We start from the raw sequence: 17,053 nt of genomic DNA, 5'->3' as shown, positions 1-17,053 counted from the left end.
AGTCATCGTCCACTTGTTGATAACCTCGAACGTGCTGTACTCTTCCGTTCATAGTTTTCTTGAAGCCTCTACTTTAACTAACATTATAATATGGGCCAAAATTTGCATATCCATCCAACCACAAAGCCTTGACAGAAATACACACTCACTTGCGCACGCTATTTCGCGAAGCTACGCAGCGTCCATTCTTTTTCACAGCTAACGTCCCACTCTCTCTCACCTAAGGCCGTAGTTTTTTATCATTTAGCTTATTATCTTTGAGAAAGCAAAGTTCTTGACACTGGCAATGTGTCTACTTTACAGAATTTATAAAAATTGCCTTCAGTTGTTTATAAGGAACTAATATCACATTATAACATTTTGGTTGTTTCGCTAGTAAGTATTTCACTGCCTACGTTACGCGAGACTCTCGCGCATTACAGTAGTGCCCTCTCTCGTTAGATGTTCCAAGCGCAAGCTTCATCCGTTTGACACTAGGACACAGGTAAATTTGGTTCTATATTTCTAGTTTACATAAATGTCTTTAATTGGCGTGATACGCTTTATTTATTAAGACAAAGTTTGAATTAACACAACCTTTAATAATTTTGATGCGCTTATGTATGTATTTATGGATTGTAATATGCGCGAGTCTGGCACATGCAAGTGCCCTCTCTCGGCGAAACAATCTACCTTAGTGCCTTCACACTCGTGTCTCAACAGTTCATAGGCGAAGTAACATTGTTAAACTGTTCGCTTTGATCCTGTACCCATTACACATGTCGTACAAATGGAGATGATATTTTAATTACTGACGACGCCTTTTGGCATAATTGTTTCATTATTCTCCAGTGCATGATGTAATTTTAGTAAGTAGTAAAGATTGTGTGCCTGTATTACTTTAGCAATTTCACCGTTATTTAAGCTTCTGTTTCTCACTTTCGTTGATATGGCTTTTCTAATGAATGTGTCTTTCTATTCAGGAAATGTACTTCTGATGAAGGTATATTTATATGTACCGAAACCTTGGTCAAGAATTTTAATAAAAAAATTCTATCCTGCAACTGTTTTTGGCTGCCATCCTATATTGTGAAGAATTTTAACAGTTGCTGCTGCAGCCATGTTTAAAATCTTGAAATATCACAATATTGTAACTCATCATATACAAAGAAACAATAAAAAGCATTCTTTGTAAATGAAAATCATTGAAAACTAGTAAAGAAATACTGTACCATAATTTGAAATACTGTGTTACAACTTGATTTTAATAATGACATTTATTTCAAGGATCACATATACTTCGCAGTTCACCTAATACGGTACCTAATGTATCGATTTCTACAGCACCTTGTGGAGCTTCTTTGCGCGAGAGCACAGTGCATGCGTAAAGTATAGGTGGAATATACGAGAGTCAGTTTTCTCGTCTGTCTCTTATTGCGAGGATCACGGAAGAGTTTTGAAATAATACTACGGAACTGTCACCATTCTTTTACGTTCCACTAGCTTTGAAGAAGTTAATTGTTCTCCAAATATCTGGAGCATCCGATCTAATTTTGCCTCAAGTAGGAGCAGAATTGGAACGTATTTCTCTTGCATTCCAGCGACACTTAGAGGCAATCACGAAACAAACGGGGTTCTTTCGCCGGCACCTCAGACATCTGCAGTTCGACATCCATCTCAGGCATAAGCCACTGACACAGCCTCACAGAAGTATCTGGGACAGTTCTCACTTTCTGCAGCACAAAGACACTGTTTTCACTATGTGTGTTTAATGCAGTCATCCTTACCTACATAAATCGGAGCACTTTTCAGAAAAGGTCTCGAGGTTCCTTATGAAATTTGGTAACAGACTGAGAGTAAAACAAGCGAATAATTTCTGGTAGTAACACCGAATACGCACCCGCCTCACCACTGCATGCATAAGCTGAGCATTAAGCACGTTTAATTCAAATTACTTGAAGTTAAAATTTTCCAAAGTCATTCTGGTTTGCAGCAAAAGATAATATATTTTATTCTTAATATTTCATTAGCATAATGTATTCAAAGAACTCAGTTATTAAAAGAGCCCAACATAGAGAAAGTTTGTGGACGTCATAAGGAAATTTCGTATACGGAAGCATTTGCGCAATGTCTTAAAAACTCATACACCACCGTATCACTAAATGCAAAATCTTCATCTCTTGTACGTCAGCCATATGGTTCTACTAGTTACACTTTACAACAAAATTTTGTGGACCTGACTTTTGACCCTATTCATGCAGACATTCAAATATACTATTTGTAAGTTAATGCTGAAAAGATGCCCAACTAAGTTAGTTGATTGGAATTAAAATTTCACTCTGCAGATGAAGGTGCACTGTTGTGGTTAATCTTGATAGATTAAATCTGAATTTTGGAAAGTAATTCGAAAAAATGGCTTTCACGAACAACGCTCTTATTGACTAAGTTAGCCAGGCACAACCCATGGCCCGTAACTTTGTTAATGATGCGTTCTTGTTACAATCCATCGATTCTTGTGTGTTTCCTCTCAAATTGGACAATAGTTTATTCACTTCTTTAATACTGTATTGGGACACTGACCATTAGTATGAATAACTCTGTTCCTTAGAGGACTTACAAGGAAAAAAATTTTTTTTTCGTATTTTCGGATTTTTATCTTATTATAAAATTAGCATTTTTCCGAATAAAATGATATATGTATCACTCATAAACTCACATGGGAAGTATTTTATTGTTTAAATATAATCTACACAAGTTGAAAATGTTAAAATTTTTACGTACGTTACTTCAAGATCTAATAAAATCGGTAGTTTTTTTTTTTTTTTTTGTATAGAAGGCTGTGGATTGCTGTGTTATGAAAGTCATGTCCAGAAGAGGATGGACATCAGGTTGAGAAAGTTGAAAAAAAGTTTGAGAAACAAGAAACTTTTTGACCATAAAACCATAACAGGCTGGTTGACTGACAAAATGATTGATGAACTACAACAGTATTATGGAATGGTCATTAGAAATAATACTGTGAGTTTGTTGAAAATGAAGCACATAGTATGGACTACCTTCTTCCAAGGACTGCCAACTGATGAAAGAAAAGTACACCACCTTTGTCCTCCTGGACCTGATTCATGGTGCAATTACCGCAATGCCCAGTACTCATACAGCCATAAACATTCCATCCCAGCAGTAGTCATGGATATCATAAAACAAATGTACAGAAAATCTTGAATTATTGAAGAAGTGTCTGTATGGTCAGACTCAAAATCCCAATGAGTCGTTCAATAATCTTATATGGACTCGATTACGAAAAATGTTATTACTACAGCATATGGGGATTGATCCTGGAGTGAAAATTTCATTCTAATCCTGGACCAAACCGTATCAGAGAACTTGAACGGATGAACAAAGTTCACATTGATAGAGCAGAGTATGCGGCACAATTGGCAACTAAGGAGTACAGAAAAAAGAAAAGAAGAAGAAACTTGGCAAAATATCCAGAATATGGTGCAGGGTGCTTCTGAGTGACTGAAAATAAAAAAAATAAGCAAATATTAAGTGAGTTACAGCCTTTTGAAACTTTAGAAGCCGTTCCCAAAAATTTGCATTTTCTTTTCCATTTTTCCCTAAATCTCAGAAACCACTTCGAGTAGAGTACTAAAATTTTCAGAGAGTAATAACATACATATCCTGAGTCTACTGAACTAAAACAAGAACATAATGTTACGTATAATTAAAATTATTTAGGATAACGTACAAAAAAGTACACACAATTTTAACCGTGCAGTTAAAAAATTGTATTTCCGGAAGCAATGGCTGAAATGCAATTATTGTGGTTCAGTAGATGCAGAATATACAGCTTAATGTCCTGTAAAAGTTGCATGTCAATGGCTACAGTGGTTTCTGATATACAGGGAAGCCAAGTCACTAAATTTAACATTGTCGGGATAGGGCGTTCCAACTTCCCTTGAGATAGAGAAAAGAATGTATTTCCAGGATTGAATGTCATCAAGAGAGTTTGGGAACGCCATATGGCCCTGAAAACTACGCTAGTGGAGTGACGAGCTGTGGGTAACTGAGAGAGTGGCTCCAACTCGATGAAGTTAAACGACAGGGACCAACCACCATTTAGGCATGAAACTAATTTCTATATGAAATATTAATCATTACAACACACTTTTGGCGTTTTAAATGCTAGGAGAGACTGACTATCATTGAAATTTTTCTATCATTATTCTGCCGATCAGTAAATTATTCATGTTGAGAATCCAATAACAGTTATATACAGTGTGAGTCACTAACTATTGCCACCAAGAATAACTCCGAAAGTATGATAGGAGCTGAAAAGTTTGTAGGACAAAAGTTGCATGGGGCAACGGAGGCCTTCATATAACGTTGGTTTCTTTTTGCTAGGTGGGTTAACTTCAGAGATATAAAGGTCAACTTTTTTTTTTTTCAATGAGATGGTCGAGTTTGGTACTTATTTTCTGATAGCGGCTATCGAGACGAATCCAATGATGTGTAACAGTAAGGTCTTTGAAGGTCAACGAAGGTCACAAATGTGGCATGAACGTCCATTTACAGAGGGGGTTCGAAGTGATGACCACTGGTATCAATGCAGTGCTGCAATATTTATCATCGATTGAGTGGTATTCCTTATCACATCGGCACTTACCGAGGCACATGCTCTCACAAGTCTCTCTCGCATGTCTTCATGTGTAGTTGAAACATCTTTATAAACAATGTCTTTTACGAATCCCCAAAAGAAAAAATCCAGAGGCGTCAAGTCTGGTGAAAGAGCCGGCCACGACACATCTCCGCGACCAATCCAACGATTTGGGAATTGTCTCTGCAACACATTCCTAGCCATCAGTGAAAAATTTGCCGGACGCCCATCGTGTTGATACCACATTCTGTTCCTTGTCCTTGTTCCTAAAAGTTTTTCTTCCAATAACAGACCTAGTTTTTCTTTCAGGAGTGTAGTGTACTTCCTACCATTAAGATTTCCTTCGATGAAAAAGGAGCCTGTTAATCTGTCCTCCGGAGTCCCACACCATACACTCACCGACCTCGGCTTTTGGTGTGCAACTTGCCACAGCCAACATGGATTTTCATTAGCCCAATAATACACTCACGAACCTTGGCTTTTGGTGTGCAACTAGCCACAGCCAACATGGATTTTCATTAGCCCAATAATGCATGTTATGAAAATTAACATTTCCATGGTTCGTGAATGTAGCCTCGTCAGTAAATAAAATCAAATTAAGAAATGTGAATCTGGAGTTCAGCCTATCGGCAGAATTCAATGCGACGCATACAATCTCCACCGGTTAATTCTTGGTGGAGACTGATATGTTATGGATGATATTTATGGCGACGCAGAACACGGACATCCTACTCTGGTTCATGCCAGATTCCCTTGCGATTTGACGCGAACTAACACAAGGATATAGAACCAAAGTGGCAAGAGTATCAATTACCGTTTCCTCGTTAGTAAATTTCCTTTGCCAGATATGTTTCCGATGCGTTAAAGATACACTTGTTCTCAGTTCATCATTGACTCTAGCTCTCACGGAATTTCGTTGGCATTCTCCGTAGATTGGAAGCATATGGACTTGTTCTTCGAAGGAATACATCATTCACATTCACTTGATTCGACGGCAATGGTCTTACCGCTCCTATTAGTGCTGTATTGCGAAAGCGTCGAATGGTGTTTACATGTCAATTGCACGCTAGATGGATACGCCGTTTTCGGCGAATATTTACTATTTGCATGATATAGGAGAGAGAATGATCAGAGCATATGCTTCGATAAGTGCCGAAGTGATAAGGAATATCACTCAATCCATGATAGGAGGATTGCAGCACTGCATTGATACCAATGGTCATTACGTCGAGCACCTTCTGTAAATGGACATTCATGCATCTTTTTGACCTTCGTTGACCTCCAAAGACCTAACTGTTACACATCATTAGATTCGTCTCGATAGCCGCTATCAGAAAATAAGTACCAAACTATAAAACTGCAGCATCCATTTCAAGAATCAAAGCTGACCTTCATATCTCTAATGCGTGACCGGGCTAAATATAACACGGAATAGCATCAGACGAAAAAACTACAAACAACGAAACTCATCTAGCTTGAAGGGGGAAACCAGATGGCGCTGTGGTTGGCCCGCTAGATGGCGCTGCCATAGGTCAAACGGATATCAACTGCGTTTTTATAAATAGGAATCCCCTCTATTTATTACATTTTCATGTAGTACGTAAAGAAATATGAACGTTTTAGTTGAACCAGTTTTTTCACTTTGTGATAGATGGCGCTCTAATAGTCACAAACGTATAAGTACGTGGTATCACGTAACATTCCGCCAGTGCGGACGATATTTGCTTCGTGATACATTACCCGTGGACCCGTGGACCGTTTATCAATTGCGAAAAAGGTCGATATCGTTTTGATGTATGGCTATTGTGATCAAAATGCCCAGCGGGCTTGTGCTATGTATCCTGGACGACATCATCCAAGTGTCCGGACCGTTCGCCGGATAGTTACGTTATTTAAGGAAACAGGAAGCGTTCAGCCACATGTGAAACGTCAACCAAGACCTGCATCAAATGATGATGTCCAAGCCGGTGTTTTAGCTGCTGTCGCGGCTAATCCTCACATCAGTAGCAAACAAATTGCGCGAGAATCAGGAATTTCAAAAACGTCGGTGTTGAGAATGCTACATCAACATCGATTGCACCCGTAACATATTTCTGTGCACCAGGAATTGCATGGCGACGACTTTGAACGTCGTACACAGTTCTGCTACTGGGCACAAGAGAAATTACGGGACGATGACAGATTTTTTACACACTTTCTATTTAGCGACGAAGCGTCATTCACCAACAGCGGTAACGTAAACCGGCATAATATGCACTATTAGGCAACGGAAATTCCACGATGGTTGCGACAAGTGGAACATCAGCTACCTTGGCGGGTTAATGTATGGTGCGGCATTATGGGAGGAAGGATAATTGGCCCTGACTTTATCGATGGCAATCTAAATGGTGCAATGTAAGCTGATTTCCTACGTAATGTTCTACCGATGTTACTACAAGTTGTTTCACTGGATGACAGAATGGCGATGCACTTCCAACATGATGGATGTCCGATGCATAGCTCGAGTAGCGGTTGAAGCGTTATTGAATAGCATATTTCATGACTGGTGGATTGGTCGTCGAAGCACCATACCTTGGCCCGCACGTTCACCTGATCTGTCGTCCCCGGATTTCTTTATGTGGGGAAAGTTGAAGAATATTTGCTATCGTGATCCACAGACAACGCCTGACAACATGCGTCAGCGCATTGTCAATGCATGTGCGAACATTACGGAAGGCGAACTACTCGTTGTTGAGAGGAATGTCGTTACTCGTATTGCCAAATGCATTGAGGTTGACAGACATCATTTTGAGCATTTATTGCATTAATGTGGTACTTACAGGTAATCACGCTGTAACAGCATGCGTTCTCAGAAATGATAATTTCACAAAGGTACATGTATCACATTGTAACAACCGAAATAAAATGTTCAAACATACCTATGTTCTGTATTTTAATTTAACAAACCTACCTGTTACCAACTGTTCGTCTAAAATTGTGACCCATATGTTTGTGACTTTTACAGCGCCATCTATCACAAAGCGAAAAAAGTGGTCCGTATATTTCTTTATTTACAACACGAATATGTAATAAAAATGGGGGTTCCTATTTAAAAAACGCAGTTGATATCCGTTTGACCTTTGGCAGCGCCATCTTGCGGGCCAACCATAGCGCCACCTGGTTTCCCCCTTCAAGGAAGACAAGTGTCGTTCTTTGTAGTTTTTTCGTTTGACGCTTATTTCGTGAGATATTTGGCCCGGTCACGATCGATGGACCACTCTGTATATATATATATAAGTTGGGGTGTTAGGTGTATAAGTGCAGATATTGTGATCATTGGTACCTCAGTATGTATCCGCTTCAGTGTCTTTGTTATTTTTGCGCTGCATCTAACAGTCTTCCAGCAAACACGTCACATAATTTACTAACTGATGTCTTGGGACGGTCATAATTGCTCCATTAAATGGTCTACACGTTTCAGTACAGATTAACTATTTGCGTCCACGTCTCCACACATCAACACCGGACCTGCTGCGAAGGGGAAAATCAGCCTTGACGGCTTGTTCCTGCCACATGTGCTTGGAGCTACTAACCAACCTAAAACACACTACGGCGAATAGCTGTAAATATTAGTCTGCAAATAAAGACTGATGTAATGTTGTTCAATACACTATCCTCAGACACCAATAAAAATATCTGCATTTATACGCCTGTAGCAAGAACCGAAAGTGTAGTTCTGCACAACGCAAATTTATATACGAATGCCTTGACTGTTCTTCTTAAAGCAAAATAACACAACGAAGGACAAGACACAAATAGCAGCAGACGGTGGAACTGACAGTCCTTCATTAGAGTTGAAAGCTTGGGTCGTTACTTGGTTGCCAGACGGAAAAATAAAATATTCACTGGACGCTGTACGAAAATAATAACCGTTATCGAAGCACTTCGTCGAAAACGTTTTTTTGTGTATAACGAAATAATCGTCTTCTACATCAAAAGCTTCTGGTGGAAATATGAAATAAAAAAAAAATCATAAACTGGCAGCAGACATTCTCGCTGACATTCGAAGTAAATGTTCACCTCCAGAGTTTACATCCTACTTGGAAATAAAATGCACCTTACATAAAGGAAAGAGAAGTTTCTTTCAGTTGTTAGTCTTAGGCAGTTCATTCAATAGGACAGCCACCTGTTTCCAATTCATAAGGAGACATGTATTGGAATGTGCACCATATCAAAAGTCGAAAACACTCATGAGGCAAATTGCTATGTCTATTTTTCTGTCAGTGCTCTTCTAAAAAAGTGTTACACAACAAAAAAGTCAGCACATGGAGCATAGAAAAGTAAATAACGAAATGAAGAGAAAAAGAGAACACAGATAGTTCCTTATTGCCATACACTCTTTGCAATGGTATTCCCAGGAAATCTGCAAGGGTTTCGCCGTATTTCTCTTGCGTTTATTCCTGACCATGATGAACCGTGGATTTATTTTTCAAAGAATATTTTAAAGAATTTATTTTATTTTCTAGGGATTCATCAAGAACGTTAACACATTTAATCACACTATGTGAGCGTGGAAGTAGGTGCCAGCGAGTAACAGATGAAATCATAATCAAATTGCTTTTAACAAATGGGAACTTTATTCCTAAAAGCGTTTTTTTTTAAAGAAACGGATTTAAAATTATAAGCAGAAAGCACCCTCTAAATATCAAGTTACAATTTATTCAGAGGCAGAAAGAAACAAATTTTTGAGTGTATGAGCTTTCGGGCTGAGAACCCTGCCGCTCCCTTTTGACACGACCGTACTCACTACCGCTCACAGCAACCTCTGAAAGGCTACACTGGTGCAAATCTGCAACACACCAGATTAGTTTAAACTAAAAGTTTTAACGATTTACACCAGCACACAAACAATGTACCTCGTAGGAGGGATGGAAATGGTACAAAACACTGAAACTAAAAGATTAACTTGCCACCGAAGGTGCAACTTGATTTTAACTTCTAAGAAAAGTCTTCCGGTGGAAGGGTGGCAACTTTATATACTAAAATCACCATTTAAATAAAAGCCCTTGAAATGCAATCTTATATAAAATTATACAAGGTTGGCCAAACGAGTTATGATGCTCTACAGTACACATATACCGCCTCTCAAGATGATAGGCAAGATAAAAACATATTTCAGGAATTAGGCCGTTACACTCCAAGCAGTGAATTCGTTGACACACCGAATACGACAAACATGACAGAGGCAGCTCCGAACGACAGACAGACAGTAACTGCCTAACAAATGCGGACGAGAGACAGACGAGCAAGCTGCGGACGAGAGACTGACCCAGACTCCACTCTGCTCAGACTGACCGACTCGAGAGCTCATAGCGCCCCTTAAATACACATGAACAGGCGACCTTTCCCCTTTCCCACCAGAGGGAGACACAAAAGCTGCGACTGCCACAGCGGCGCCACCGCCAGAAATGGAGGGCGACTGCTTCACACTACGTGCTGCGGCGCGCATTTCAAAACAGCAATTTTTACCACGGCTCACATGATGCACTCTAAATAAAATCTTCCCGTATCACCCGGCCATTTCCAAGTATACCGCATCCTCTTGTGATTGCTGAACGGAGTATTCGATGTTGGTAGCTGAAATGTATTACCTATTGCTAGCTGAAATGTACTACAGACCTCAGTTATTCTCTCTCCTCTCCAGTTCCTTGTCCAAAGCCCATATTCTCTTGTAACCTTTTCGTCTACTCCTGCCCCTGCAATTGCATTCCAGTGCCCCATGACTATTAGATTTTCTTTTCCTTTTCAATAGTTTTACTTATTTTCTCCATCTCCTCATCTTCAGCCTGCGACGCCGGCATGTATACTTAAACTACCGTCGACGATGTTGGTTTTCTATCGATTCTGACTAACTGTTCACAGTAACACACTCATCTGCCCTACCTTCCTATTCATAACGAATCCTACTCGCCTTATACCATTTTCTCCTACTGTTGATATTACCATATACTCATCTGACCAGAAATCCTCGTCTTATTTCCATCTCACTTCACTGACCTCTACCATATCTAGACTGAACCTTTGCATTTCGCTTTTCAGATTTTCTGTTTACCCTACCATGTTGAAGCTTCTGATATTCCACGCCTCGACTGGAATAAGGTTATCCCTTCGTTGGTTATTCAATCTCATGGCCACCTCCCCCTTGCAGTCACCTTTCAGAGGTCAGAATGGGGGACTGTTCCGAAATCGTTTGCCAGTGGAGAGATCATCATGACACTTTTCAACTTTTCAATACAGGCCACATCATCACGACAATAGTGTGCCCTGAGTCTGTCCGCTCCTCCGCCCTGTTTGAAAAGGCCGTTGGCAGAATCAGGGTAACCTTTGTGCCAGAAGTATTTGGTCACCAATGCTGATTATTAATTAAAATTTAAGCAGTGCCGGCTCTCTATCCCGGGGTCAAGGATGTTTTAATGAGCAATCCCAGACTCTACGCCTAGAGCACGGCTGCAGAACCACCTCTTATGGATTTGGAATCTTCCATCGGGCTTTCACCGCCGCCGCGACACACATCGCCAACAGAGTCCACGAAATCGCCACCGAGAGGTCAGCTTCTCCTGTCACGGATGGACACTATCTCCATCGCCTGATTATTATAGGGCGACCAAGGCGTCAAATTGAGGACATCGTCCCGAACTCCTGCCACAACAAATGCAGCCGCAATCTACCGCAACCCGGACAACAACAAAGGTGACAATTACCTGTCGAACGTTCGACAACATTATCGCCCCTCCCTCCAACCACCGCGCCGTCACCGTCAGCTCTCCCAGCCACATAATCGCCAGCAACGTCGTCAGCCGCAGCATCTGCAGCATCAGCAACAGACAGACTCTCACCAGGAGCAGCACCAACACCACCAGACACAACACCAGCTATGACACATACACTGATACCAGGACGTAAACATTCACTACCCCCAGTCATCCCACAACCTTCCTTCGAACCAAAAACCATCACTTAAACCAGCAAAAGGCCGAGTACCCGTGATCGACAGCGTGAAACTAAAAAGATCCAGCTAACTCTCCCAGATGCTGACAATATGCAGGTCGAAATCATCCCAGAACAATAACTCCTAGCACATTCTTCTTCCATTTCACTCAGCAGATGTGACTCTAAATTTCTCAGTTCAAAGAGACTCCTAAGTCACATTCTCCGCTACGTGCCAGCTATGCAAAACCAGCAACTCAACCCTAGGAGAGATTCCATCATCCTTAAAACTAACCATCGTTATTGCCATTGATCCGTTTTCGGAATTAACCCCCTTTTTTGGAGGAAATGTTACCATTATGACCCTTACAAGCCCACCGTCTAAGAAATCCGTCTACACGCCATAACCCACACTCATAACACTGATCAAAAAGGTCAGCTTAGAGTACACCGATGAAGAGATCGAAAGGGTTCTCAACTCCCAATCGGGAAACAATGTGCGAAAGGCACTCTGTATTCAAGGTGATAATTGACATCGTTTCTTACTAAGAGAGTTCTCAGAATCACTCAACACCATTGACACACTTATCAAATATGTGGCCTTTATTTACTGCAGGAAGCATCTTGTAGAAGCATCTTGATACACTACACAAGTGTATGGATTTCAGTGAAGCCTGCAATACGATAACTACCTGACAGATACTGTAGGAACCCATCCACCTGTCCTCTGTGCAGGCAAAACCACCTTCAAAAATAATATCCGAACCTAAGCTCCCCAACTTCCCACAGCATGTGCGACCAACCTCTCCCCATCTACTCCCTTAAAAGCAACTCCAAACCCTTTGCCCAAAAGTCTGAACTCATCGTCCCCACATGCACAGTTAATCAACCAATCCACACAAACAACTCCATCCACAGTTGAAGATATAGTCCGTTTCATAACATTCATCCTGAAAAAAATATATCCCTTCAGAAGACCTCACATCCTACAGCAAATAACTCTCACTACCCATACCGATTTCTGTCTCAATACCTACATAATCCAAAAATCAAGCCCATTCCATTTTCGGTCTTCTCGAAACGCTACTGTAACCTACCCCTCGAATTATTCCACGTTTCACTGAAAATGGCGCAGCAGACATAGAACATCATCTACCCATCCCCTGTGCTCCAATAAACGTCTTCTTATCCATGCCATCCAACAACACGAAATCCATGCCCTCTTCCTGAACGATACCATTCTCCAACCCTACCATTCGATTTTCCTGTCTCCTTACATACCTCATCACAATGATAACCCCCATCGTGTTGCCCACAGCAGAGTAGCCATCGCCCATCTCCAAAATATTCCCTCTACTCCCCAACTGCTGCTAAATGATCCACCTGATCTTTTTCCCAGAACTCACTTTAACTCTTGCCACCATTTACATCCGCTCTAATCATCTCATCCCTTACGATTTCCTGAGCCATGTAGATTGAACGTTTACCACATCCATAATTGTCGCCGACCTTAGCTTTCACTCCCCACAAACGCCGAGAAACGGCAGTGGCGTCAGTTTATCAACGTCCTCAATGGCCACGGTATCCATATCCTTGGCCACAGCCATCCTGACACAGGTACCTCCCCCAATCCCTTTATTATCTTCCCCAACATCAACCGATATTCTGACACAGACTCCACCTCCAACGCCATTATTGTTTTCTCCAACCTCTTGAGGTGCACCGCAGTAGAGAACCTAGATCCAGTGAGGAGTGATCACCCACCATTGGTGATCCCAAATTTGATTACCAATGGACCCTTATCTGTATAAACATACCAATGGAACTATCCCACCTCTCGCACCAACCTTCTAATACTTACACAGCACTTCATGAACAAGATTAAAACCGCTAATAACAGCTGAAAACATTTAACTGCGCCCAGTCACGATACAGCTACGAGATATCCACACCTGTCAGCATCTGCTCTCTTTAAAACTGAAATTATGACATTCCTCCTGAAGTCTGAGAGCTATTCATCTGTCTTGCACAGCCTGCGCATCAGGTGACATAGTTTTGTCATAGCTGGCTCACCCAAAGATGGAAGTGGCTTTGTCAGAACGTCGTCTGCTCCAGAGGCGTTGTTTCGACATAGGCTTTCCAGTGTCAAATTACTCTCGAATTATCATCTCTCCCATCTCATCTTCATCTATTTCCAATTTCAATTCTATAATACGAGGATTGTCCAGAAAGTAAGTTCCGATCGGTCGCTAAATGGAAGCCACAATGAAAATCAGAAACATTTTATTTACAAGAGTTAGCTACACTTTCCAGATACTTCTCTGCATGGTCGCCGCTCCGACTTAGACATTTGTCAGAGTGTTATACCATATTTCCAATACCATCGTCATACAAGGCAGCCGAATGTGCTTTCCAATAATTCTCTATGCTCGACTATACCGCGTAGCCTGCATCCAAGTGTTCTTTTTGTATCCAGCGTTTCATGTGAACAGAGATGATACTGAGGACGAGCCAATTAGGGCTGTGTTGTGGGTGATCGAACACTTCCCATCAAAAAGGCTGCAGGAGCGTCTTCACTGCCCCTGCAGAGTGCAGCTGAGAAATGCCCTGCATAAGGAAGTGCGTGGCAGTTGTGTTAGGTGGGCTGCATTCATTACGGCGAAGCCTCTCAGCAAGCGGGAGACACAGTTGTTTGAGGCACTTTTACTCGCTTACAGTGCGCTCACAACTGAAAAGAGCGTCTTGTTGCGATCGACGATCATACTAGAGACACTACTGTAGCCTCCCTCTCACTTATCGACCTTAATGAGAGTGAAAAATTAAACCGCATGCACCTAATGGAAATTTGGGAAAATCGTCAACGAAGTTAATTTGTCGGTAAAGAGGGAGGAAAGGGTTACATCTAAATGAAAGGAAAAATACAAATGAAATTGGTGGAAATTAATTTTGAGAAATGAGTGAAATTAATAAAGAAAGCAAATGTGCGGTCATTACGTTAACAATTAATTGGCGTTAATTAGATACTTGAGACTTGGAGAAAATTACGGTCGCCAGTCCTATGGACAACTACTATAACAACTGAAAATGAAAGATTAATGCACATATAATTAGCACTAAAAGTGTGGCAACTGACAGCTGACACGTGTTGTGTGAAAATTGAATGTTCGTCAGATGTAATAAATTTCGCTACACTCTGACTTAATTTAGCAAAAGAATTAATAAAACCGGAAAATTGAAAGTTAATGTAGTGACTGAAATTAATAGTGAGCTTTGTTTCTGAAGCACTACGAAATTCAATAAAATAAGGTTAGCCTTGGGCTACCTCAACAATCATTTCAAAAGTTACTTGAATCCACGCAATTTAGAAATAAGAGATTTAACTTTGAACTTGAATTAAATGATTCTGAACAATTAAAAATAGTAAAATTTAGTACGCACCAATGTGAGCTGCAGTCACAGGTAAGCTAAAATATGGTAACAAAACTCGCACTCTTAATTTGTGCTTGTGTAATCTAAATGTTGTAGCCAGCTATGAATACTTTAACTTTTAAATTAAAGCAGTGAAATGGAATGATATTACTTTAATGCTGGCGTTTGAATTTCAATGACACTCGGGTTCATTCTGGAAAGGGAAGGAACCCTGCTTGGTAATGCAATTGGGACATTGAGCAACAAAGGTTCATGCTACGTTGCTGTAATTTTGTGAGGCAAATTGAACAGTTTGAAAAGCTGAGTTCTGCCATACAGTTCTAAGACCTTACGTGCTTCCAGTCTCCCTTGTTGGTTGATTGAAGGTCTGAAGTCGTCGATCGAGGAGGTGGCGACAGTCACTCATTGTCGGCCGTCGCTGTCGCAGAAGCTGGATATTGGCGCGCCTTCTTCTCGACACGGTCACCATGCGAAACGGGCACTTGATGTGCGCCAGCTAATGCTTCCCGTCCACGACACCGTGTCAGAAACTATCATAGCAAGTCGAGCGCAATTACATGCTGCCAAACCCCGAAAGCACGGCAACTCGCGGGAGCGTCACACAACACACCTGCTCCACTGCCCTACTCCAGCCAGACTCCCTCCGCCCGCGCTCCATGCGGTAAACACTGCCAAAAATCCTAAACACTTTGGTTCCCCACACGACCTATGGATGTAATCGTTCGATAGCATAGTTTGCCCTAGGCCAGACCCAGTGTAAAAATACAAATAATATTTACAAAACAAACCAATTATACATCGACATATATATATATATATATATATATATATATATATATATATATATATAATAAAACAATTACTGTAAATAAAGACACAGAAATGTCATATCTCATATATTCAGGTAACGAAAAAAAGGACAAAAATTTATAGTACAATATATGGAAATAGGAGGATATGCATTTCCGGCGTTGCACTGCCCCCGACATATCTGTGCAAAGCTTCATCGGGTTTTCACTGTGGCGTCCATCCCGCAACCGATTGGGGCTTACTTTCTGCACAACCCTCGTATTACCTACAAGTTCATTTCCTTTCCATAAAGGGTGTCTCTCCTAAGAGTCGTCAGAAGCATAATCTCTGGTTCCATTTTTACGTTGTGTATCTGGTGTCAGTCCATACCAACAATGCTCATCTCGTCCTTCTACATCTACACCATACTCCGGAAGCCGCCTAACGGTGTGTGGCGGAGGGTACCTTGAGTACCTCCATCGGTTCTCCCTTCTATTCCAGTCTCGTATTGTTCGTGGAAAGAAGGACTGTCGGTATGCCTCTGTGTGGGCTCTAATCTCTCTGATTTTATCCTCATGGTCTCTTCGCGAGATATACGTAGGAGGAAGCAATATACTGCTTGACTCCTCGATGAAGGTATGTTCTCGAAACTTCAACAAAAGCCCGTACCGAGCTACTGAGCGTTTCTTCTGCAGAGTCTTCCACTGGAGTTTATCTATCATATTCGTACCACTTTCGCGATTACTGAATGATCCTGTAACGAAGCGCGCTGCTCTCCATTGGATCTTCTCTATCTCTTCTATCCACCCTATCTGATACGGATCCCACACTGGTGAGCAGTATTCAAGCAGTGGGCGAACAAGCGTACTGTAACCTACTTGCTTTGTTTTCGGATTGCATTTCCTTAGGATTCTTCCAATGAATCTCAGTCTGGCATCTGCTTTACCGACGATCAACTTTATATGATTATTCCATTTTAAATCACTCCTAATGCGTACTCCCAGATAATTTATTGAATTAACTGCTTCCAGTTGCTGACCTGCTATATTGTAGTTAAATGATAAGGGATCGTTCTTTCTATGTATTCGCAGCACATTACATTTGTCTACATTGAGATTCAATTGCCATTCCCTGCACCATGCGCCAGTTCGCTGCAGGTCCTCCTGCATTTCAGTACAATTTTCCATTGTTACATCCTCTCGATATACCACAGCATCATCCTCAAAAAGCCTC

The sequence above is a fragment of the Schistocerca serialis genome, chromosome 1 (assembly GCF_023864345.2).
Source record: "Schistocerca serialis cubense isolate TAMUIC-IGC-003099 chromosome 1, iqSchSeri2.2, whole genome shotgun sequence".
NCBI lineage: Eukaryota > Metazoa > Arthropoda > Insecta > Orthoptera > Acrididae > Schistocerca > Schistocerca serialis.
Note: the sequence above shows the minus strand (reverse complement) of the source record.